The 26,958-nt window shown below is 41.3% G+C and overlaps 1 long non-coding RNA gene across 1 annotated transcript; it reads right to left on the reverse strand.

Annotated features, from left to right (window-relative positions):
* Nucleotides 1-24,103: 24,103 nt before the first annotated feature.
* Nucleotides 24,104-26,217, reverse strand: LOC137163651 (uncharacterized). Its single transcript, XR_010922761.1, has 2 exons — nt 26,076-26,217; nt 24,104-25,329 (listed from the first exon to the last, which is right to left on the reverse strand). It is a non-coding gene; the product is annotated as an uncharacterized lncRNA (long non-coding RNA).
* Between the last annotated feature and the right edge of the window lie 741 nt (nt 26,218-26,958).

The raw sequence follows: 26,958 nt of genomic DNA on the forward strand, positions 1-26,958 counted from the left end.
ATATTGGAAGCCCGATTCAAAAAGCCTTCTTCACATTGAGTAATCTGGGAATGTTCATGTCAATTACTCTGGAACGTGTCAATTACTGCTACTCAGAATCAGGCCCTGTGGATCTAGACCTAATATTTTATTTGTGCACATCCAAGTGGGTTTTATATAATTGTGACTTCTTGAATGCTTCAAAGCCATCTGTGAGACACCAGTAATTCTGCATATTGGCCGTGTAGCTATCTCGTATCTGTACACAGTCTTGGAAAATTTCCTTATTCATAATCTGAATTGCTTGGATTGATTTTTTTGGCAGCAAAAGTAAAAAGCCACCACAGTTTTCTACATTTGCTTCAGTGTTTAACATATTAAAAACAGATGTGGGGTAGCGAAGGAATATAAACAACATAACCCTTGCATGTTATCATTCACTAACTAACAAAGTCACATAATCAACCCATCACACAGTTTGCAATTAACATATGGTCAAAAAATAAAGGCAAACATGGGAATGCATCCTACATTTATCCTTTCCCCCATTTGGAGTTCTTATCCCACACATTAACCTGAAGATCAAAATCTGCCACTCTTGCTCACACTAAGTAGTTCCTTGCTGTGCAAGTTCTACTTAACATTACTCACAGTGTAAGGTACTACTCACTGCATGTAAGGGTGGAAGAATCCAGTTCTAATGTGAAAAGGGTTATGCCTGGCTCCTTTCGGCAAAACTGATAGCAGCAAGTGAACTTTTTTTCCCAGCGTATTATTTAAATTAGTTTATGCTCCCACCGGAGCCCCAGTTTCATCTGCATAATTATTCAGGGCTGGAGTTATCCCCCTCTATTTTAGATGTTATAGAGTTGCATAGCATCAAAACTGGATCACTTTGGGCTGAACTGCAAACCCACTGTGAACAGCTACTCACATGAGTAGGCCCCCTGTGTGCAATAAGAATGATTTTCAGAAAGCAGTGAGCAGCCATCCTCTGAAATCAGGCTCATTTAAAGGCATCTCTAGTTGAACACGCGAACACACACTTCAACTATTACTTTCACCAACAGAGTTTCTAAGAAAAATGCCATAACTGACACTGACCGACTGTGTGACACTGGATAAGTCACTTTCCCTTCCCACACTTTGTCTTATCTATTTTGGTTGTAAGTTCTTTTGGGGCATGGATTGTCTTGCTGTATCCTTATACACTTAGTCCCCAACTGAGGTCCCTTGCCACGGCCACAATATACAAAATTTGCCCAAATAGAAATGTTTTAGCAATATTTCTCTCTTCCAACCTTCCAGTGAATGTCCGTAAATGTTGACAGTTTATATACAGAACTAGAATTTGCACAGTAACAATTCTTCTGAACATATTTGTGCCCATGGACATATGTGACAGTACAGTATCTCTGCAGCTTACTTATGTTTTCCTACTTTAAAGCAATTAGACTATATTTTAGGCTAAATGCCACATTTCATTTTAAAAGTGAAGTCTCTAACAAGTGTACAAGAACAAAAATAGCACATTATACTAGTAGATACTTCAGACATGATTCTCTTCTCATAGCAGCATAGGTCAAAAGAAACCATTATAGCCAATAGAGTTACACCAGTGGTGTGGGAGCAGAATTAGGCCCTAGGATTCAGATTGTAGCCTTCTGAGATCCTCATAGGTAAGTGTGACTCTGGATCTCAGCAAATTGCAAGAGCAGTAACGTTTTCCCATTTTGACTTGCAAATCTTAGTGTGGAGGTATGAGTGCAATCAAATGAAGGGTGGAGATTTTTAGCTTCCCTCACTATTTATATTCCCATCAACCCAGAGTAACTGCTGCACAAAGCCACAGTCGATGGGGGCTGAGGGCACTTGGAAGGACTGGACCCTTAAAAATACAATTTGTTTCATAGAATTACTGGAATACAAAGAGAGACACATGGGTCTACACAGTTTGTTGGGAGTTGGCTGCCTGCTCCATATGTAATAGTATGCATCTTTCTACCATTACAAAGGAACACTCTGAATTTCCGACACTGTATGAGAAACTCGGCAGATTTCTTGTCTGAGGTTCCTTTGTGCTGTAGAACAGAAGCACAAAAGGAGGGTCAATAGTCAAGATACTTCTGGAGACCATGTTGCACTAGGTGAGCAGTTTAGGTCTAAGGGGTTTCCTGATACAAAGCTCAAGCACTGAAGGGCAAGAAGGGGGAACTGTGTGGTTAAACACTGAGGGAAAGGACAGGTCAATGGCTGGGTGCTCAATTATGACTTGGAAAATCTGCTTTCAATTCCCTGCTTTGCCAAAGATTTCCTTTGTGACCTTAGCCAAATCACTTAGCCTTTCTGTGCTTCAGTTCCCCATCTGTAAAACAGATAATTGCACATCCCTGTCTCACACGGGTGTTGTGATGATTGCATTAAAGATTGCAAGACACCCACATACTATGGAGATGAAGGTCATGTAAGCACCTGAAATAGATCACAAGAGGCCCAAAGGAGCACCTTTTTGGTGACAGGTGGCTTAGCTGAAGGTTTCTGCAAAAGGGAGTTGTCTATGTGCAGCTAGTAGCCTCTGCTGTTCAAGGACACAGCACTTTTGTAAACAAGCAAGTTACCCTGGAAAATACCATGACTCTGCATCACTGATTCCATCTCCAACACTAAATGGACCTTCAAAGTCCCAAAAACTGCTAATGCTCGACAAAAAGCAATATTTTGTATGTAATTATCTATTGAATTATTAAATATTGTATCAGATTCTGCCCTCAGTTGCACTAGGGAGATGAATGTATTCCAGATACAAACTGGAGCAGCTGAGAGCAGAATCCAGCCCTCCTCAAGTAATCCAGGTTGCGGCAAATAACTTATATTTATGTACCGTAGCATCTTTCCTCCAGAAAAGCCATCCTGTGATAGGTTTTCCAGTTCACTGAGCAGCATGTCACAAAACGTCACAACCGTCTCTTGCATTTACAAAATGTCACAACCATCTCTTGCATTTACAAAATGTCGTTTCTATTCCATTACGTTTTCTTCCACATCTGATTCTGAAAGAATGACAAAAGGAGAAGAATATTATCAATAATCCGCCACAGATGAAAAATTATGTTTATGATCAGCATCATCCATTCATTGATTATGTTTCCCATGGAGTTCCAAATCCATAGCTCATGCTAGGTTTTGCATTTGGAGCTCCAATTTAGCCGGGAGATATGTAAAAATTAATGTAAACTGACAGCTTCATATTAGCCACATATCTAAAGAGTCTCAAGTGGATAAGTTATTCCTTCCAGAGTCCATTGTAACTTACGCATCCAAAATTGACCCAAATCTGCCTATTTGGGATAGCACCATATGAATAAATACAGGCAACTGGTGACTAGTGACAGGGCTTTTAAGCCACCTCCTACCAAAACAATTACAGCAAAACATTAAAGCCACTTCACATTTTTTCAATTCCTACGGCCCAACTCTTTGTACAACAGGGGATCGTGTTGCAGACTACCACCTGCCAGGCCCCTCTTCTCTGCTCCTGCAGGCAACCCACCTGAGCTCATTATACAAGCTGGCAGGTAGCAGCAAAGCATCGCTTTGTTGGCCAATTCAGGTGCAGTCAATTCGTTTCCATTTGTTCAGCAGACAGAGGACATTGTTTTCACTCCCTGCAGCATAGCTGATGAGCTCAAGAAGGGAGCCTGCTGATCAGGATGCAGTCAGTCTGTGAAGAGGGAGCGAGAGAATGGCACAAAGATAGGGAGAGAATGGAGAGGATGAGTGGGAGAATGGAGGGGAGGAATGAAAGAAGAGGGAATGGATTGAGAATAGAGAAGAAATTTAGAGAAGGAAAGGGGCACAGAAAAGATAATCAATACAAGTCAAGCATTATTGTGTTTCAAGTGCTGATTGCAACCTGCTCAGGGCCTTACAAGACACTAATAAAGGCAAGAGGGGGAACTGGCCTCTCCTACACAAAATTCCCCAGAAGAGAGGAGAAATTTCTGCAGGTTCCCTCAAATAGTTTCAATGAGGGGCTCAGTTTGTTCTTACCCTCTACATGGAATAAGCAACAGTTTGTCTCCCCCCCCCCCCCCCGACCTCCAGAAATGATGTGGGTTCCCCCACCGAATGACCTCTCAGAAACATACAACTGTCTGCACTAGGCCATACCTCTCAGCATACCTTCATACATGGACACACCGATTGGGGTTCCTCCTGAATCCACCTTCAAGGAGGGGTTTCCCAGCAGTCTCAGGCTGTATAAGTTTTGGGAATGATTTACTACCGAGATCTCTGAGGGGGGGAGGGGGAATCTTGCCTATCCCTTGCCCCAGCTCTGGCCCTCTTGCCCAAGCTCTGTTTATATGGATGTGCAAGACAGAAAACAGCAAATGCCCATGCATAGAAACCCAGGATGCACAGAGCATTCTGCACAGGGCCAAAGGGAGGAGGAATAGGTCATGAAAGCGGCTGATCCCATCCTCCTATAGAAAGGAGAGTCTTTGAACACAGTTTCTATGGAGACATTCCCCTCGCTTCTTGTCCCTAGAGCTTACCATCTAAAACACAAACAAAAGTTCACCTGAGAAGCCTGGAAGGTGGGGATAGCTATGAATCTGTATGTGCATCTATCTATAGCTGTATCAGTCTGTAGAGGAGATGATGTTGTTACATAGGGAAACAGCATTACTGGGATTCTAAGAAAAGTCTGGGGCATTTTCTTCCCCAAGACGGATTTGAACAGAGTGCCTGGCACAAATTCTGAAAAAAGAACAAACAAAAATCAGCCAGTGAAGCCTCTTGAGGGGCTGTTCAAAGATCTCAGGGTAAAGAAATAAAAACCTGTTATGGAAATGCAAAATGGGGAGGCAGCCAAAAAAGAGAGTCTGTAGAATCAGACAGTGTGTTCAGGGAAGACATTAAGGCACAAGGGGAAAAAAACAAGAAAATAAAACAGTACAATGTTCCAAAATGTTTGGGTCACATTCTGACCTATTATGCTGCTGTAAATCCAAAGTAACTGAAGTAACTCCGATTACACTGACTGATACCCTCATGTAGCTTACATTAAAATCTGTCTCATTGCATTAATTTATTTATTACACAGATTTATAAAGGTAGCTATCACTGTAATATCTGCATGCACTTTACGTGGCTTAAATTGAGTCATTAACATTTCCAAACACAAGGAAAGCAACTGTTTCCCATCAATTAAGATGAGTTAATGCTAACCAAGTTGATTAAGGAAAATGTGAAAGGTCTTATTAAATGCATCAGAGAAGAAAGTAATATTATAGGGAGGAGTTATAATTAATTATTCTAAAATTGCTGAGAAGCTGGAACACCTTGAATATCAGGAAAAACGCTGACAGTGATATCTATGAGATTGCAGACTAGCTTCCCAAGGGAAGACATGGGACTCTTGAAACTAAAGTTGGTCAAACAACAGGATTTCCATTCTATGGGAAATACTGACATTTCAAAGTTTGTTTCCATTCTGAATCAAGAATGAAAAGTCAAAAAGGTTGAAATCTGCCATGAAACAGAAATTCCAAAGAATCTGGATTTGGAAACATCAAAATGTTTCTTTTCAATAATGCTGAATCATTGTGGCAGACCTTCCCATAGTGCCTACAAGTGCACTCGTCAGATGGAGGCTGAAGCACACTCTGCTTCCTGACTTGCCTATGAGCCTCAGCAGGACTATCCGATCACTCTCCCCGATGACTGCACCAGCCTTGCCTGGAGGGACCAGCTCCCGAACACCTGATCAGCGGAGAGACTGCAGCTGGGATGGCCTCCAAACAGCTGACTGGGAGTCCAGAGCTGCGGGTGCATGCAGGTGCAGATCATTACCCTGTGGATGGTGGTCGGTCGGAGGTAAGCTGACTGGGGCAAATGCAGATCCACATTTGTGTATCTGCACGGGTCTCTATGCATAGACTGTAGGCCAGTTCTCTCAAGGATCTCGTTGTTAGTGATCCATTGGTCCCAAGTGACTCCAAGATTTTTTCTGAGAGAGCAAAGGTGGAAGCTATTCAATCTCCACTCCTGCTTGGAGTACGTGACCCAGCTTTCACAGCTGTAAAGGAGGGTACTGAGGATGCAAGCCTGATAAATAGACACTTTTGTATTCAGGGTTGGTAGCTTGTTATTCCAGACATGTGAGGTAAGCTTGCCAGAGATGACAGAGGCTTTGCCGATTCTCACATCAAGTTCTGTATCATGGCTAAGTGAGCTGGTTAAAATTAAGGCAAGATAGCAGAAGTGATCCATGTTGTCCAGAGCTTCATTATTGACATAGACTTTAGGTAGGATGTTAGTGCCCTGTGACATGACAACTGTTTTCTTAGTACTGATTACCATGCCGAACTTGATAAATGCATCAGAGAACGGGTGAATTAGAGACGAATGCAGCAGCATCTGTGAAAAGTAGATCTTGAATAATGAGTTGGGTGACATGTCTTTTGCTCTGAAATTGCCTGATGTTAAACAAGCTGCCATCCATCCTCAATTCACTTAGTATGCCAGATTGATTGTTTCTGAAAGCATACTTAAGAAGAATAGACAAAAAGATGCCAAAGCCGGTAAGCGCTAAGACGCAGCATTGCTTCATACCAGTATCAATGCTAAACTCAGACAATGTTTCATTTTCATACTCAATAGTTGTTGCAATCTGCTCTGTTTCCTTTATTTTGCATAAAGTAATTATGTTTGCATCTCTTAGATCTTGGGGTTTCTTCCCAGCAGGGGCAGAGAAGCATGTGGATGTCACTCTCAAGCTTTCTCCCTCCTGCCTTTAGGAGCTCCAAAGATATCTAACCATTCCCTGCTGCTTTCCCAGGTGCAATCTCTTTAATAGCCCTCTCTACATCTTCGAGAGTTGGTATTTCGTGCAGGTCCTGTATCATTGGAAGCTCAGGAATGGCAGCTAAAGCAGAATCACAGATAACTGCAAACCAGTGAGATTGTTTTTTCTTTGTTGTTCCAAAGACATCCTGGCAGTAGCTAGTGTCTTATTTTTAAAATTATCCCACAAGGTGTAAGAATCGGCAGAATCAAGTTGATCATTTTCAGAAACACGCTCAAACACATGCTGAAACTTTTCACCAGTGTCAGAGTCCTTCATGTTAGTAATGTTGAGGTGAAGTTTGCCTTTTGGCTTCATATGATGGATCTTTTTAAGATGTAATTGAGCTTGGCCCTGACAAGGGCATGGCAGTGTCACAATTAGCGCTGTGCATTGAGATCAAGCATGCAGTACATCACAAATGTTTCTGCAGTGGATCAGGATGAGGTCAAGTTGATGCCCGCGTCTGGAGTGGGGGTGCCTCCATGTGACCTTGCTGTTGTTGCTGCCAGCAAAGTAGATATTCGAGACTATCAGCTCACAAGAGGCACAAAGCTTAAGGTCATGCTGGCGATTTTCATTAAGGCTACCTGTGCCGTGTTGGCCAATGAGGTTGGCCATTACATATAATCAAAAATGCTCCCAGTCCTTACCCACATGGGTACTGAAATCACTGAGAACAATGGGTCTGTTACTTATGGGGACATTCTTGATTATTTGTTCCAGATGAGACTAGAACTCATCTTTTTGCTGTTTAGAGTAGTCAAGTGTTGGCCCACAGATGGGCAGAAAAGTCAAGGTTCCTGATTCATGTTCACATACGATTCTCTCATTAATAAATACCAGAGGAGTACATGCACTAAGGACAGACTTCTTGACAGCAAATCCAACACCACATTTCCTTGGTTAATTTTCAGGTTTCCCAGACCAACACATGGGGTAGTTTACTTCATCTATTGATCCAGTTTTTGAAAGTCTTGTCTCACTGAGGGCTGCAATATCAACACCCAGTTGATGTAGCTCTCTATCAATTATGGCTGTTTTCCGAAGTTCATGGTCTTTCAGTTCAAGTCATGTTAACATAGTTCGATCATTCCAACAAGCAGTGATTAATTTAGAGCCAGGAAAGAAAAAGTTGGAAGGGAGATTTTTTAGCCCACCTTTTCTAGGGCCTTCCCTGAATTCAGGCAAGCAGGCCACCCCTAAATAGGGCTGCTTGAACATCTGAGTCACTGCCGATGCCTGGGCCCTTCCCCACCACGACAAGCAACCATCGAGCACAGACCTTTGACATGTATGCCAAGGCAAAACAAAGAAGGAAAGGGTTGCCATAGTCTCTCCACCTTCTCCCTTGAACTATAGAACTCCAAAAGCAAGATGAAGGTCAAGAGGATTGGTACAGGCCTGCTGCAACTTCTAGCCAGAACAACACTCTGAGTTGAAGGAAGCACCAGCCTTATGTCCTCAACTGTGCTTTTTCTAAATGGGTGTAGTCCAAATTGTGTTGGTACCATTGGCCAACAAGATTCTGGCTCATCCGCTTTTCTGGGGACATTTCCTTCACCCAAGGGGTTCCACTACCCCTCCGTAGGACACCCTATGGCTTCCCAAAGTAGACAGGTTTATTGACCGGCACCTGTTACTCACCGTTGCATCACTGGCTGCACCATCTATGCATTCAGTGGTGTATCCCGGAGGGACTAGCTAGCCAACATTGACTACATAATATTGTGATACATATCCATTTAAATATTATATATGTAATATAAAGGTTGAAACAAAAATAATGAGAATGATGTTCAAAACATTTTGACATTAAAAAAAACAAGAAAGTTGAAATGGTCTCCTGTTTGAAATGGATACGTTTCCACAAAATGTTTAGATTTTGATTAAACTGCCTTTTCCACCAGAAAATTTCCACTGAAAAAAAAGTGACCATCTCTACTTAAAACTAGACATCACTAACAACAATTAAAACTAGACTGGACAAAACAATCAGAAATGTTCTGCAGGGAAATAGTCCTGAACCTGCAGGGAATTGGATTAGTAACTAGATCACCTAATGGGTCTCTCTCTCATCTCTAATTTCTGTGATTCTATGACAAGAGGAAAAACTGAGAAAGAAATAGGCAGACATGGAAGGAATAAGAAGAAAGAACAAAGTAAACCAAGTGAGATGGTGAGTCAACTGTTTTATAGAAAGTATAAATTTAAAACATCACATTACATACAATTAAAAATCTCCATGCAGTTTAATTAGGTGACATCAGAAAACAAGACAGTGTAGCAGGAAGAGGCCTTCAGAAGCTGGCTATGGATGGGAGCTGGGAAGAAGAGGCCAGAGTTGATATGTATTCAACCAGGGGGGGAGAACATGGTTTGGTTCCACATGCTGCTGCTGGTTTTATGCATACATTTATATTAATTTGTGTACATATGATAGAACATAGGGAAGTGCATTTAAGTCCCTGTGTTTTTATGGTTTTTTTAAAAAAAAAATATTTCAAATCAATACTATCTTGCCATAGGCAAGTTCTTCTTATATAAAAATCCAGATAAACACTTAATAATACCCATTGCCTTTAGTGGGGCTGCTCACGAAAAGGGCAAGCAGAACTTGGCCTCAATCCTTGCTTTGAAAACATTTTAAAGCTCTAAAATTCTACTGATTTAAAGCTGCTATTTCAAACTTCAATCCTCCCCCTTTTAACTATTTTTCCTCCCTGTAGTTCCACAAAACAATGTTCCAGGTGTCTGTGAGGATATAAATATTCTGCTAAGAATTTCAGGCCAGATTCTGGTCTAAGATGCACTGGTGTAAACCTAGCGTATCTCCACTGAAGTCAATAGAGTTAGTCTGGATTTATGTTAGATGAGCTGAGATCAGAATCCAGCCCATCAGCTTTTACCAAAAATATACCTCCATCTGAAGACCTACCACTGCAAATGTGGAGAATATGTGAGTCTGGAATAATTTTTTGAAAGAATCCCAAGGGATCAAAAGTTAATTGCAGAGATACAGTCAGGTATTCAACTGGCTAATTTACTGCCATTTTCAGAGATCACATTGTGACTCTGAGAGCAGGATCTGGGTTACGTTATTTAAAAACAGTCAAAGAAAAATGATGTGAATGAGTGAAAGTGGAAGAGATTAAATGGTTTACAAAATGCTGCTTTTGGTCTGAACTACATATTAATGATTTCAGCTCAGGCTAAATTTTATAGATGAAATATAAACCCTCGGAAAAATATCAGCCTTGTGACTCTTGAGATCTGGAACTTTTTCAAAAAGCAACTTTATTAGTCTTAAAATATTTTCTTATAAACAGTGTACGAAATGAAGCTATCTTGAGCAAAGTGTTCATCTTTCCTCTTGTCTATGTATTATATTCACATACCACTCTAAATTACCTTTATTTTCCATGACCTATATATTCATTTTCTGTGTTTTAGTATTTATATGTTAATTATTAAATGTGGCTTTGTTCAGTTAAGTGACTGTACAAAAATAGCAACTTCTTACGCAACTGAGCTGATCCTTGTGTATATTCCATGCAATACTAAGCAATTCTGTCATATCTGCTCACTTCACTGAGAAAAATAAGTTGTGCCTACATTTTCCTCCTGCTAGCCCTGAAGCTATGGGAGGGAACGTGCAAGTGTTTTCTGGCTGAACATCGGCAGCAGAAATCCAAATGAAGAATTTTATTAGTGGTGACTATATACAAGTAAATAACCCAGCTTCACATTCAGATCCTGCAATTAGAAAAAAGAAATAATCTGAGTAATTTGATAGGAAAGTCTCTGAAAGACAATAAATCCCTTGATGTTATTTTTTCACTCATTGCTCAGAGCAAAGGTACACTTCGAATGTCACAAAAATTCTTTCTTGTACAGAGTAATGAAGATATCATTTCCTGCTGTGCATTCATGGACCTGCTTCTCCATTGTATGGCCCCTTCTCTAGCTATTTGCACCATATGTGCAAAGGGAATCTAAAATGCTGTCATTCTGATTTGTTCTACTTTTATTCATTTAGAAGAAACCTACTTCCCCGGCCATCCTTTTTAATTTAAACATATTTCACAGATGTATTTGTACTTCTGAGTTAGAGGCATGAAGCTAGATCTAAATGTTGATATACTTCGACAGAGCATTGATCACAGACATTGCTTTTGCCCCCAAGCCATTAATACTTCTGTATCCCTGGGGCTCTGAATCTTCCTTTCTCTTCATTAAATGCAGAAGACATCACATCTGCTTAAAAATGTTTTCTTCTCTTTCAAAGACATTAGGCAAAACTTGTCATCTAGTGTATCAGGGCAAATCCTGCAGCCCCAAACAGAAGTGTAGAAAACTCCAGATGAAAGACCCTACTTCCTCTTTCTTGCTGTCATGCAGAGAGCCCCTGCAGAGCAGTTCAATTCAACTGAGAGGACATGCACCCCTGTGCAGCCATCCTACCCTCTGCAGCAGAACCACACTGATTCCCCTATGAAGGTGCACTGTGCACTTGCAGAAGTGGGGCAGGATTTGCCCCTAAATTACAGATTTTCCTCAGGGAAAGTTACCACCTTCCAGATTCGAAATGGAATATGTTTCAGTAGGTCAGCCAGACAGGGAGATCAGATACACCTCCTATTGTGCCTGACTTGGAGAGAAATTCAGAAACTACCCCACAAGACTTATTTCATGACAAAGTAGAACATCCACAAACTACTGGGCAAGAAACCATAGGCATGAGCAGAATTGGGCAATAGCAATTTTGATCCCTGGTAAAGTTCTACTAACATCTATTTATAGGAAAACGTTCATTGTTCGCTCAGCTAAATGTATCTTGCTGTCACCAGAGAAACCAGTCTGAATGTGAAGAGATAACTGGGCATAGGTTCTTCATAGAGTGCTTCTGTTCTGTGGGACTGCATGAAGAAGAGAGACCAGGCAGGGTGGGGTCATGTCGCAGTGTTACCATAGAAGGTCACTTTCAGGGTGCGCTTATCGTTCCTGTTATCAAGATGGAATGCAGTCACTGTTGTTTTGTAAGGATTTGGCTTGAGCTTCCATTTCCGGAAATATTCCTCCATGATGTTTAGGTCCCTGTTCAAAATGGACTCGATGTATCTATCCTATCTCGAACTGAAGCTGGATTACATGCTAACCTTCCATGACCATCAGAAAAAGGTAGCTGCCAAGATGAAGACAAAGCTCATCCTGATTAAAAAACTGGCAAGTAGAAGTTGGGGGGCATCGGCATCAGTGTTATTGACATCAGTGATGGTCCTTGTGTGCTCTGTAGCCGAGTACTGTGCACTGATATGGAGCAGAAGTAGCCATACTCGACTTGTGGATGTCCAACTGGACACTGCAATGTGGTGCATCACTGGAATCCTCAAGTCAACCTCAATACCTTGGCTGCTTGTGCTGTTGCACATTGGTCCCTCATTCATTCGCCACCATGTCGCAATCCTTTGGGAATTCCAGAGGATTATGGAAAACAAATGTCTTCCCATCCACTAAGACCTTAACAATGCCCCTCACCACCACTTGAAGTCGTATAAGCCCTTTTGGACCCACGCGTTTAACTTTCAACAATGTAACTTCAACCAATTTGAAGCTTGGAAAGTTGAATGGAGTTTATGAGAAGTTACAAATAAACACCTCGCAAAAGACCCAATGCGGAAGATCCCTGGCTTTGATCTCCCATGAAGCTCATGGGCAACCTTAAACCGCATCTACACAAACCATGGCAGATACGGCTACTTGCTGCAGAAATGGTAAATTAAAGACTCTTCAGCGTGCAACTGTGGTCACCCAGAACAAACCATGGAACACAGAACAACACAATGCGCGATTCACAAATTCAAAGGAGGCATCACTAGGCTACTCCAGGTGCAATTATCTGGCTTAGCCATTTTAATGCAAAATTATAGTTGTTGCTCTTCATTTACATCAGCTATATATATAAAGAAGAAGACCATATAGAGTGACAATGCAGCCTTCTATTTTGTGGAGAGCAGAGCTCAGTGGATCTCTACTCCAGAACAAGGAGGTTGGGGGAAGACAAGTGTGCTGGAACCACACAATGATGGACATGGTGGAAATCCACTACACCACATGACTGGTTAAGGAAGAAGGCGACTTCCTCTCCTCTATATCTTCGGTAGTGGTTGGTGCAGTCTGTGCTGGTATCCAAGTGCTCCTTGCAGATCAAGGGGAAGATTCAATCCTACTGCTATTTAGTTTCAACCCCTTTACTTGAACTTTGCTCAGAGGACCAGAATTCGGATCCAAATGTTTATAGTGGAAATGAATTCAAAATGAAATGGATTTGAAGCAGACCCACAGAACAACAGAAGGAAACCAGCAATAATCAAGACTTACAGCCTAAGAATCCCATCTCTGGGAAAAATCATATAATTGGTTCCTAAACAAGACACTCTAGAGCCTGCAATAAGAAAATAATTTGTCTTTGTTTTTTCATTGAAAAAATTACAACCAGAAGTCATTTGTATTTTAATGGAAACACAACACTTTTAGAAAGGATTCCCTTCAAGTTTGTGGTAATCGATTTTTATTTTCCTCTTTTATTTTTTTGCCCTAGCTAAAACAAAGCCAAAAGTCAAGCTTTGGAGAACCACCATCTTTGCATTCTAAAAACAAAACACAGAGCCTGATTCTCCACTGATCTTGACTTTGGTGGCATTACACCAGGAGGACTATAGCTCTGAAGTACCTTTGTCCAAAATATCATACTTTCCTACCCTGCCAATAGCAAACCGAGGGCTTGGCAGGGTGAATGAAGAGAGAAGTGAGGCGGTCTGGAGGATCTATCACTGGGAAGATCCTCCAAAACCTCATCCACCCACACTGGAGCAGGAGCAGGCTCTGAGGAGTCAAAGCTAGATTTAGGCACAGACACTATAGGCCTGTGCTGAGGGCCTCAGTTCCTAGAGTCATGTGACTACATCAGACTCTGATTTCCATTATAAAAAAGGCTTCTAGTGCTCATGTTTGAAAATGAATGCTTGTAAACATGACTCAAGCATAACAAATGCCGAGACATCTGCAGCCAGCCTGAAACAACAGCTCTGAGATGGAAAATGCACCGTGCATCTTAATGGCATGTTAACTCACTGTTCTGAGAGGTCCTGTCAGCACCACCCCAGCAGAGGATTATGAGGTAGAAGAGATTACAATGGGTCCAGCCCACCAAAGCAACATATCTCCCAGCAGCTGGGGTGTAAGTAGTAGACTTTTCTGATGCAACCCCTGCTTCTCTAGGGATGAAAAGATCCCTTTTGTGGCCCCAGCTATTTCCTTGCTGCTGCTTCTTGGGGGAAAAAACTATGTTTATTTTAGAGACACACACAGTTTTGTTTGGAGTATGCTGGCTAATACAGTATGGTCTCAGTTACTGCTTTAGGTTTTATGTCTGCATGGCACATTTTAGTTATGCATGCTCAATCAACTGATGTTTTAATACTCTGAGTACAATTCTTCTTATGCACTCGGGTAACTGGCAAACGCAAATCTGAATCATTCTGGTTTGTGCCACCAGTTCCAGTGATTTAAACCAATTTCAGGCCTTGTAACTAATGTGTTAAGATCCTGCCTCAGCTGGTGTTTAACTGTAAGAAGTCCAAATGCCTCAGAAATGTTAAGTGCATCCACAAATCCATTTCAGTAGATTTCTACAGATATCTCAATTCAAAACTGAGACAAACACCCCAAGATCATTTAAGAAGAAGACTTAAGATGGGCTCACCAACCATAGTCCATGCATGTTGTCAGTCCGAAATTAATTAATAACTTATAACGGTCTTAATTTCTGACTACCCTGACCATGAATTAATCTAACATTGTTCTAAGAATTTGCCAATTACAGGACACCAGTGATTTCTGCATCTTGCACTGTACATGGCCTGCATATAGAAATATTTTGAGATTGTGCAATACTCAGCATGTGGTGTTGAACCACCATCTAATATTTGTGATGTCAATAGGTTCTAGCACAGATGGAAAGTCAGCAGCGTCATAAAATCTGCATACTACTTACTGTTGATGCTGAGGCTCTAATAGAAAATTAAAATGACTGGCATGTAAAAACCAATTGGAGGGAACACTAAATACCCTAGCTAACTGCAGAGGCACACTATGATTTTAACAAAGCCAGAAATTACTGTACTGTGCAAAGGCAGAGTTCACATTATGCACAATAGTTATGTGGAATGTGCAACCACTAAACAATGGGTGGGCAAAAGTAGACGCTGGCTTGGATAAAAAATACCATCTACACTTCCATTTAGCTCCTTTTTTCCTTCAAACTTGTGAAGATTCTCCAATAGTTGCATTTAATTCTCCAACTAAACTGCATACCATGAATCAGCACATACATGATTTTCTCCCTTCATATAGAACTGGTTCTCAACCCTTTTCCATACCATGACGCCGAGTTACAGATGCCTCCTCCCCAATAGTTTCAGGACCTCACTCCATCTAGCAAGAAAGAAAGAAAGGGTGATCACAACTTCTTTGGCTTTGTTCATGAGTCCCAGGTTGAGAATCCAGGTCCTAACACAAAAAAATCCAAACCTTTCAACATCAACATGATAGTAGGAAAAGATTTTTAAAAGTAACATATTTACAAAGAGCACATTTATATTCTTATGCTATTAAGGCTATCAATATCTCCTAGGAACTGATCATCCCAATATTCTGCAACTGGAGGTTTTGAAATAATATTTGTGAATAGCTCTCAAACTCATATCTTCTCACAGTGTTCAACCAATGGGGCCATTAGGCCAACAGAGTATTTTTATCTTCAGTGTGCTTGATTTTATATTGAGAGAAGAATTTCAAACAATCACTCCTATTTTGGCTAGCATCCAGAAGCTTGTCTGCCATTATACCATCTCCAGTAATAATACTTGAACACCACAACAAGTTCATATCAAATCAGATATGTATTTACAACTAAACTAAAAAAAAAAAAAAGAGAGAGACATAGGAACTTTTTAAGTTCTAGATCAGCCCTTTTCTTTTTCTAATTGATTTCCATTAGTCACTATTAAGTGTCTCACTGTAGGATCACTGAAAAGAGTCCTTAAGTGATATATCAGTTATTTGGATCCTGTCTTTACATTAGAATTTTTTTTTTTTTAATTTGTGCCTAAATCAATGTATACACAATTTGCAAACCCTTCATGTACATACTCTACACTGATGCAAAGGGAGGCTTACATTGATGTGGCTTAAATACTTAAATTATCGACTTAAATCTCACTGGTGCATTAGGATTTTGCGCTAATATAAGCACATTGATGTATTCATACCAGTGAAAATTTCCTTATGTAGATAGGGCCAAGGTTACTAAATTTCATCTTGCCTTGGAATGCAATCACCCTCTTCAAAGCACTAAGATGTTGTCAGTTGCCTTAACAGTATACTCAGACTCCTATTGATACCGGCTCATGTAATATAAATTCATCAATCAATTGTTGCTTCATTGTTTTCAGCAGTTTTTTCAAATCTGAACAGTCTTGTTTGGTCCATTGGTTGAGTCATTCCTACCTTAGCATTGGCCTATCACAGCTAACCCACTTCTTAATGAAGAAAAATGGGCAGGAAGCAATCATGGTAGAATCCATCAGGTCTAGAGATGTGTTTCATCATTCTAAAATACAGTCTTCAAAAACAGAGGCTTCCTGTATTTTTGCATGCAGGCCAGACTAAAAATCTGATCAGCTGGTAATAGAGTTCAGACTGGAGCATTATATAGAAAGAGGCCTAACAGTGATTTTCTTTTGAGGCGCTCATCATATACACTTAATTATAAGGATTTCTTTTCCATACTATTATCTTTTAGCTCCAGAAAGTACTGAGTATATTACACAGTATATTTCCCCAAAAGAAGGTCATACAAAGTAATTTGTGTCCATTTGTTACTTCAGGAGAATTCTGAAGAAAGCCATAATATTCAAAGCATTTACATATTATTCTAAACCCCCTCTCTGCAGCATTTTTCAGTTGATTCATATATTAGCAAATCTGTACATTTATCTTTGTAACCATTTACATATTTTTTATAGAGCTGGGTGCAATTTTTCATGCAAATTTTTTTTTCCACTGAAAAATACAGATTCAGGCTGACCAAAATTATTTATGAATTTGGATTGATTTAGTCAATTGGTTTTGGTCAAAAGAAAAAAATTTAAAAATTCAGACATGTTGACATAGTTTGTTTCATTGTTTCTGAAGTGAACTGTTTTGACTTTTCATTTCAGAAAGATGTTTTGTTTTGGCATATACCTAAATTTTATTTTTAAAAACCCCAACATTTAACACCCTTCCCCCCAAACTCCAACATAAACTAAAAATAAAATGTTTCATTTTGGGTCAAACAAAACATTTCATTTGACTCACAATGAAAATTGTTCAAATTTTTCATTTCAATGAGAAATTAGAAAATGTTTTGGTTCAATCCAAAATGATTTTTTCCCTTATTTTTTGGTTCAGCCACCAAACCAGCGAATCAATTTTTTTCTCAGCTCTAGTCTTTAATTATTAATAGTAGGTAAATTATGAACTTCTCAGAACACTAGGGGTTTGGCTACATTACAAAATTAAGTCAGCCTAGGTTGATGTGCAGCCACTGCAATAATTACTGTGGTGGTTCATGTCCACACTATGCCCTTTCTATTGGTGGTGTGCATCCTCACCAGAGCACTTCCATTGACTTAACTGTGTGGGGCATTGTGGGGCACTGATAGCTGGAGCCCCCAAGCTGTCGGCCCAGTTCAGTGCACTCCCTTTCCCCACTGCCAGCATTCTCTCCACCCTTCTGTCCTACGCTTGAAGCTGTGGGGATCCACATCTTACCGTGTAACTTCAGGAGGGCTGGGCGGCTTGACAGGATAGAGAAGAGCCATCTGGGATGGTGGCAGAGACTAGCTTGCTAATGGAAGGAGGTAGGCTGCTTTCCTTGGTTTCTCAAATTTAACTATTATGCACAAATAATACTTTTTTCAAAACCATTCATAAAGTTTTTTGACACACATATTATAGACTATGGTAAATCCTGTATTGCTGCAACACATATTCATATTGGTACATATGAACACAGAATTTTCCTTCAGATCCATTCTAGCCTAATGAGTGTATGGCAGCACATACGTTTTAAAAAATTGCTTCATTACATATTTATTTAAATAGATCAGGAGGATTCAGAAGGAGAACAGACTGGTTGCTATTGATATTAGTCTGTGGGCCAGATTCTCCAGGGTGTTCTGGGCATTTTGCATTGCATCATCCACATAATTTAGCACGAAAGTACTCTTAACCATGCAGCAATCACCCTGTATCACAGAGCCAATATAAGGGCACTCATGCCACTCAGCCTACTTTCTGCCAACCCAGCAAGGTGGGTGACGTGTAGCTGCAGCGAATAACGTGCGTGCACCAAAGAGAGAAACAGTTCCTACAGTGGCAAGTGCAATTCTCATTTTTCTCTCTCATGAGATTTGGGGTAAGACCTATTGCAAACAGACCTGATCTTTGAAGAGCCCAACTACCACTAGCAGTTCTCAGAGGTCATGTTTAACTGGACTGCTCATAACAAGAATCGTTGCAGTCATTCTTTGGGGTGGTACTTCTTATGAACCCTTTTTTCCCCATCTCACAACAGCACACATCACATGTGCCTGTATTAAGACTGATATGACTTCTTTGGAAAATGTATATTTCTACTATATATCTAAGTATATACACCCCAATGATGGAGTAACAATTTCAGGGCCTTAAGTCCCTAGTGGTAAATAAATATCCATTTAAATTAAATTGCCTAAATACTGTACATATTTTCCAACAATATAATTTCCTAGAGCCCAGTCTGGTCAATGTGCTATATCATTAGATTTCCTCTTTCAAATAAATAAAATCTGTCCATGCAATGCTAGATTAAAGCGTTGGCATTATAATCCCAATTATTAGGGCCAAAGCTCCTGAAGTCATAAGATGACATAAGAATCTAAACATTTAGGATTTATTTAAAAGTTTCTGGTCCTTATGGTTATGAAGAAAAACCTGAAGATGTGCCCTGAGTATAACTGACAGAGATGTCTGACTGAGTCTGCAGAGAGCCTGAAGCAAAAGCTGAGAGTTGAAAGCTGCATCATGATTCTCAGTGGGTGTTAATTCCAAGACCTGCTGTTCTGAGGCATGCTGCCCACACCACCCCAACACAGGACTTTGTGTCAGACAGGAGCAGAAGAGTGCAGTGCACCAGACCCACCTATCCAAGCAGTTACACCATGACAGGTAGAGCAAGACGGGTAGGGTAGTCAGGAGGAGGAAGAGAGCTTTTGCTGCCACTCCTGTCTCTTTGAGTGGCAGAGAGAGAGGACCGTTGCTGCTTCGGAGGGGATAATGACCCCTGATGTCATTCCTGAAGGAAAATAGGACCCACCTGCCACTTCCATGCCAAGTAGAGGGTGTGTCCAAAGGGGCGGAGACAAGGTGGAGTGTCATGGTGTGCCTAGGGCCCCTATATCCACGTTGCCTACAAGAAGTGAGTTGATTTTTTTTTTTTTAATTAACTTCATTAGTACCTGATTTAAAACAATAAATAGTTTCCCTTGATGGAACCATCAAGAGATGGAAACATATCAACTGAATAACCTCACAATCTCATTGTCATTCTTCACCCCATCCTCCACGGCTAGTGATGCTCACTCATTGTGTCATGCCTAAAATGAGGCCCTGAACCGGTAAACACTTATACACAAGCTTAACTTTACCACTGAGAGTACTCACAGTTAAGCATGTACATAAGTGTTTGCAGGATCAGGTCCTAGATTGTAAATTCTTAGGAGCAGGGACCCGTCTTTCTTCATTTGTTCTGCAAAATGCCAAGTACACTTCTCAGCAATGTATAAATAATAAATGACACAAATGAAATACCTACCTAAATATTTTTCCAGGTCTCACAAACTCATGCATTCTGGGAAATTTAAAGCTCAGACTGTTTGCTTTGTTGTTAGTGCTCACCACTGTCCCTTTTAAAATGTGATTATTATTTTAACAGCGTACTTTAGGGATGGAAGCTTAGCCTGAACGTTGCATTTTCTGGTTTTCTGTCAGCTGAAGTCAGCCCCTTAATGTTATTTAAACATAAATTGCTGTATTTAATTATAAATTATGCATGATCCATGAAGCCAAACAGGTTCTTTTTTCAGTGTTCATTACCCTGTGATAAACGACTAGTGAAACAGATGCTTAGCCTAGATACCTTAAACATTCTGATTACCCTGGGCATAATGAGCCACAATCCCGGCTGTAGCTGAAGAGTGGTCAGAGCACTTGATGAAGGAGGCAGGCAGATGGGGCTGTTAGCCACGCTTGCGCTCCCCCAATCCTGGGGTTGCTGTACACCAGGCCCATGCCCCAAGTCCCTAAAGGCTGCTCTAAAGTGCACCTGCTGCCAATGGCACCAAAGGGGCTACTTGGAGAGCTGGGTATAACAGGGATGTCCCAGCTGCATTGTCTCACTCCTCCCTCCCCCCAGCAGTACACAGCAGTAGTGGGGACCAGCTTCACCCAAGCAGTGAAAGAGAGGCTGTGACTCCTCTCCTACCCCCTTCTCTCAGCACAAAAGCCACCACCTGGAACAAGGCTGTCAGAGAACTCTGCTCTTTTATAAAGAAGGAGTCCTCAGCCAGATCCCTGCACCCCCCAGCCTTTGCCACCTCCTTGTTGGTCAGGAGGCCATGTTACAGCTCGACCACATTCCTAAAGGGTAAGTTCTATTTCTCTTCCTCTCTATTCTTCACCTCCCTTCCACAGCAGGTCAGAACAACAGGAGCATTGTGACAACACAGCTTATTTCAAGGGAATGGACGTTCGATGCCATTGACACTTCGTCTTTCTGCTGGGCTCGCCCCTAGCTAGTATGACTGTCACTCTGATAATCATTATTCCCATTGCTGTTGTACTACCGTGCTTCCAGGACCTGCACCACCACCCCAGCGCCACCCATTCCCAGGACTCAAGTAGGTGACAGCTCCAACATACCAGGTGACAGCTCCCACTTTCCCATGGTGTCTGTTCCCCGCAACAAATCTTCCCCTGGTAATAACCACTGCATCACCTGTCACAGTTCGGTTTGGGAGGAACTGTCCAAGGAAACAGAAAACAGGTATAAGAAACCAGATTCCTGATAGCTATACACTCAGAGGACACTTACACAGGCACAGTCCAGAAGCAGAGAACACAAAGCGACATGAACTAAAAGTTGATGCTGATCAACACAAGATCTGCCACAAACAAACAATGCACACTCATCTGCAACACAGCACCCAATATAGCCTGCATCACCCGAGACCTGGCTGGATGACACTGCAAGCCCTGTGCTAGCTCAGCTGATCCCTTCTGTATACTCAGTACATCACTCGTGCTGACAAGACAAGAGGGCAGGTAGTGCTGCATTCATCTTTTCTACAAAAATCAAATCTAAGGGCAGTATCTTAAGAAAGACAACTCCATTCAAATTCATTCCTCTGACAATAGAAACTAGAGCCAAAGCTAACATAGATTTTATGCTCATTTACAGATCACCACAGACTAACAGATTCATAAAAGAGCTCATTGATATTTGTTGGCAACAGTGGTGAAATACCCCAAGCTTCTTGTCCTTGGAGAGTTCAACATGCAAATCAATCAGGCCACACACACAAAAGCCCATAAACTCACCATCTCACTTGCCTCTCTAGGACTCTTAAAGGGTATCTCTGGTCCAACCCACCCAACAGGTCGCACCTTGGACCTGAGCTTCAGCCTAGAAGATAGAAGGCAGTGGCTAAGTTGATGTTTCTACAGACCATCATCTCATCAAAGCAGTAATCAGAGACCTTCCAAGGCAGACCAATTATCCTGATTTGACCACAAAGACTCATGAAATCCAACAAATTCCAAAGCCAGATACAGGAAAACAGCACTCCAACCACTGGACGAGGAGTTGAGGACCTGATGAATCACTATCTTTGTACACTAACCTTTATCATTGACCCCCAAAGAGCCTCTTCCTCCCTATCATCACAAAGATCTTCTTAGTTTTTTGACACTGCACTGGAAGGCATGTGTGGTGGAAACTTAAATGCCAATGGCAGAAAACAAATGCTGATACAGACAGGATGAAACATAAATTCCTCTAAGTCTATGCCTATTACAAGCTAAGAGAGCCTTCCTAAAAGATATGCTCTAGGAATTATTTTGGGGATGTTCTTTGGCCTGTGTTATACAGGAGGTCAGATAAGATGATCACAGTGGTCTCTTCTGGCCTTGGAATCTATGAATCACTCTTACTGAAGCTGCCAAATCCCACTCCAAGGAGCTATCTAGGATGGTACATCACTTCATGAATCCTGACTGCCTACAACAAGCATCAGACATGAGCACCAAACACAGTGAAAAACTTTCATTCTACTTTGCTCAACAGTGCACACGAGGGATGGCTTCCCAAACTACCTGGATTTGCCCCACCTGCACCCACCAACAAACAGCGCATCTACATTTCCAGAGCTCAGTGTATTCATTCCTCAAGAAGTTCTTGACACCTTAAATGAATCTCTACCCAAGACATGTGAATATGACCAATGCCCTTCCTAGTTTGTGCAAGAGAGTCATGAACAATTATTTCCACTCCTGACTGAAATGCCCAACACCTCATTCAGAGAAGGAATCTTCCCTTCCTCCTCCAAACATGCAATTGTCCAACTAACTAACATATATACAACTAACACTTAAGAAATCCACCCTGGATACATCAGTTCTAGACACCCAGTGCCAAACCTGACATAGGTCATAGAGAACCTCATAGAGAAGCTAGCCAAAGGCCCACTACAAGCTCATCTCATTTAAGCTCATAACTACACCCAGCACAATCTGGACTCAGCCCAGGACATGGAGATGAAACCACTTCAATGGCACTGATGGATGATCTCCAGTCAATGGACAGATGGCAGAGATTCATTCTCATCCTTCTGGAGCTCTCTGCAGCATTCAATGCTATTGTCCATGCGATTATGCAGTGTTGCCTGAGGAAAGTGGCAGGAGTTCAGGGTAATGCACTATAATGCTTTGAGTCTTTCATGGAGGATCACTCACAATGAGTAATGACCCTCTAGACCCCTCACTTGGAAGTCCCATAAAGAGCCATTGTCTCACTGGTCCTATTCAACTTCTATATTCAGCTAGCAGGTGAACTGGTCAGCAAGAGCCAACAATATGCAATACAAATCTACCTATCATCATATCTGATTTCCTCTCTACCACCAAGATGACCTTCGGCAAAATCAGCTTATGGATGCAGAACAGCTGGTTGAGGCTGAACCCAAGCAAGACAGATGGGCAGAAGAAAGCACCTGGAAGAGTTTGCATCTGTGGTTCAGTCTCCTTTGGTTGAAGATGCATGCCCACAATTCATCAGTTCAGTCCATAGTCTAGGAATGCTCTTGGATTCCTTGCTGACACAAGGCTCGTACATAGCAGCATCCACAAGTAACACTTTTCACCATCTCTGGCTGGCTAGGAGACTGTCCCATGGGACAATAACTTTGCCTCAGTTCCATGGCGTGGGCCCAGGATATCTAAAAGACTGCCTAAAGCTCTGGGATGAAAACTGTGATCGACAACTACTGTCCTCTGTCACAATGGAACTCTCTACAATAAGGGTAAAGCTCATCTGTGCAGGAGACAGAACTTCCTTCAAGAACTTCACTCAAAAGAGTGATCATATAAGTATGGAATACATAAGTTGTTACATATTTGTGTGGAAAGATACTTTTCCAAAATTTCAGTTAATCAACTTTCTTTAGAGTGGACTTAAAAGAAGGAAAGCACTTCTTTGTTTGCACTTATTTGTTTCCTTTGTTTGCACTGCTTTGTTTCCTTCCTTGAGCAGAGAATTTGGCACGTGGTGAGTCTTTTCTGTCTGCATGTAAACTCAATACATGTAAGGAAGAAAGCTAAATTGAATCTGACCCCATTTTCACCAACAAACATATAGTTCCCCATTCACACCATTTTTGCACATGCAGTCATGACAATGGTGTGCGCAATTACACTTGCACAAGTATTGGTGCACATTAACCTTCTGAAAAACAATATCAAAAGATACCCTAATGTCAGGCAGGAAGCACAATGCACACGGATGGTCATTGATTTCATTCCATTCCACTGCACTGGTGGAAGACCCATTTATCTTTATGGTGCAGATTTAAGAAGAAAAAAATCCAGCTCCCACTCACAGCTGGGGAAGACTCAGAAGTCAACTGGACACTGATTTTAATTTCATTGCACTGGATGGAGAGCCAAGTTATTTATGTATAAAAAGCAGTTTCAATAAGAGAGACATCTGCCTTACACACCATGACAGCTGGACATAGTTTTACTGAATAAGATCCTTAAAGATAAATGACTTTGCTATCAGTACAGTACAATAAAAATAAAATTGATGGCAGACTGTCTCCAATATGTCTTGCCTATGCACTTAGAATAAACACAGTGAATGTCAATCTGACAACGGATATAAACATCACTGGCAATGAGCAATGTTCTTAGGTGTCCTATATTCCTATCCCTGTTTTTATGGCCTCCTGTAATCTTGTGAAAGCTTCTGTAGCTTAAGAACTGCCTTTATTTTCTGTTTAGAAATTTTATTTACATTGTAGTAAAAATATATGTATGCAAACAAAACTTTAAAAATAGAAGCATAATATAATCCACTGCCAATACAGAAAAAAGGATGCGAGACTAAGTTTATACCATATGTCTAATATTTTATCAGCTAAAGTGCTAGTGAGGTGTTGAATCATCCAGGATTTGGAAATATATTTCTCAGCATCAGGCCTGAAGTTAGAGTAGAAGGGAAACAAATTATTTTTCTTGAGTTCTACAGTGGCAAGTGCTAGGACTATTGGACAGAATCCTTCACAGATTTATTTTATATTCACTGGAAGCGAAAGCTTTGTTAATAAGTTTTGTTAAAGGAAACCTTTGTTAATAAAGGCATTGTAAGGGACAAAAATATGTATGTTTTAATATTCTGTAGTATCTGTGAACATTTGGGCACCGATTTTATTATACAATTTAACCACCAGCTAGTTCAAAATTCAATCAAGTTACAGTTGCTCCAGCAAAAAAAAAAAAAAAGCTGCCCATAGTACTTATGTGCTGTGTAACAAAGTATTTTCTTTTATCAGTTTTAAATTTATTTCCTTTTAATTTCACAGCAAGTTCCTTTGTTCTTGTTTTACAGAGATTAAATATGAGCGCCCTTCTCTATACCATTCATGATTTTCTGTAATGTTATCATCATCTCTCCTCTCAGGTTCCAGCCTTTTCAGCATCTCCTCATGTCTTCAACTTGTATCATGTCCGCTAAACAGGTGTCTGGTTACAGGCCAGTCGTCTGCTTGGAGCAGCTTCTCTAACTCCAACCTCCAAAACTGAGAAAGGAAGAAAGCTATATATTTGAAGGTCCCAGCACACTCCTCCTTCACTTCCCCCTTCATCCTCCACTTCCTGGTAGGGAAATCCCACCAAATTTCCTTGGTCCTCCCTTTCCTTCATGTTGTGAGAGAAAAGTCCCAGACTACTGAATCAGCAATCCCTGTTAAGAGGGGAAGGAGATTCCCCTGCTATCACACACTATGTTATCTTATTACAAGCTACCTTGATGGCCTTTGTTTCTCATTAATTCCCTTGTTTCCCTCAGCTTTCAGGCCAAACCACCCCATTGGCCCAGCTACTAAGTTAAGTGCAAGTCAGTGGAAAACAGCAGTTTTCCTACAAAGCCATTGAAATCAACAGAAGCAGTATAATGTCAAAGAGGAATTAAGATTGCTCAGATCAGTGGTTCTCAACCTTTCCAGAGACTACTGCAGCCCTGAAGCCCAAGCCCTGCTGCCCAGTACTGAAGCATGTATCTCAGCTTTGCAGGACCTCCTGTGGAGTGAGATTCTGGGCAATTGTCCTGCTTCCCATCCCCTGCCAGCGCTGCACTTGTGACCCCCCACTTAAACCCCCAGGTTGAGAAACACTGATCAAGTGAACATACCCCCTGGAAGACCTCTGGGTACCCCCAGGGGTATGTGTACTCATGGGTGAGAAAGGCTCAGATCAGGTGACGTTGAAAACCTCAAGAGGTTCCTGACATCTTATAGGATCAGAGCTAGAAGAAAAATCTATTTACCCTCCTTGTATTGCTACTCCTTTGTCTGGTGTCTCTGTAGTGCAATCATAGAAATACCGCCACATAGGTATCCAACCACACTATCTTCTAACAGCAGAAACAGCTCAACCAGCCAGTTTAACTCCCTTCCCCACCACGTAACAACATGGGAAAAGCCTAAGCTCTGTTGTGAAGATAAGAGCCAAAAATCTTGTAGCAGGTGGTGCGCTCAATCTGCCACTTTAGGCAGGCCAGCTGTTTGTGTTCAGTGGTAATTCCCAATGGCTGCCTGTGTTGTCTGGCAAAAACTACACTAACAATAAAAACCCAATACACTGTCAATAAACGAGGCAGTGAAAAACGTAATGAAGGAGATTAAAAAAGTATATGGGAAATATAAAATATTGGGTCTAGAGAAGGTATACAGGGCCTATGCCTTCATTTAAGGCCACTGGTGGCAGAAGTCTGCCCACAGCCCACCAGGTGCTCACAATACCCACTCCCCCCAGTGGCCTTTGACCGACTGCTGCAGCCACAAAATTAGACTGCAATGGGAGCTGATTGAAATGTGTCCTGTTTTTCTATCAGCTCTGCCTGCAATCTTGCAAAGGCTGGAGAGGAGGGGTTTGATCCAGATACCTGGGGAGCAGATGAAGCTTCAGAGCATTCCCTGGGTACCTCAACTGATAGCTCTCTGGAATCCAGAACACAAATCAAACTCCCATCCCTGGTGTAAAACTTCAGGGAAAACAAAAGATCAAACACTGCTTTCTCCCCACTGGTAGTGAATCCTCTCCCCCACCCTAAGATGCATCTTCCCCTGCTGGCACAGAGCAATTCTGTTTGCATCCCTGCTACAAGAAGAAGGATTCAATCCCAATGATTGCAAACAATACAGAAAAGT

Source organism: Emydura macquarii, unplaced genomic scaffold (genome assembly GCF_026122565.2).
Source record: "Emydura macquarii macquarii isolate MOO-44397 ecotype Brisbane River unplaced genomic scaffold, CSIRO-AGI_Emac_v2 contig_2636, whole genome shotgun sequence".
In the NCBI taxonomy this organism is placed as follows: domain Eukaryota; kingdom Metazoa; phylum Chordata; order Testudines; family Chelidae; genus Emydura; species Emydura macquarii.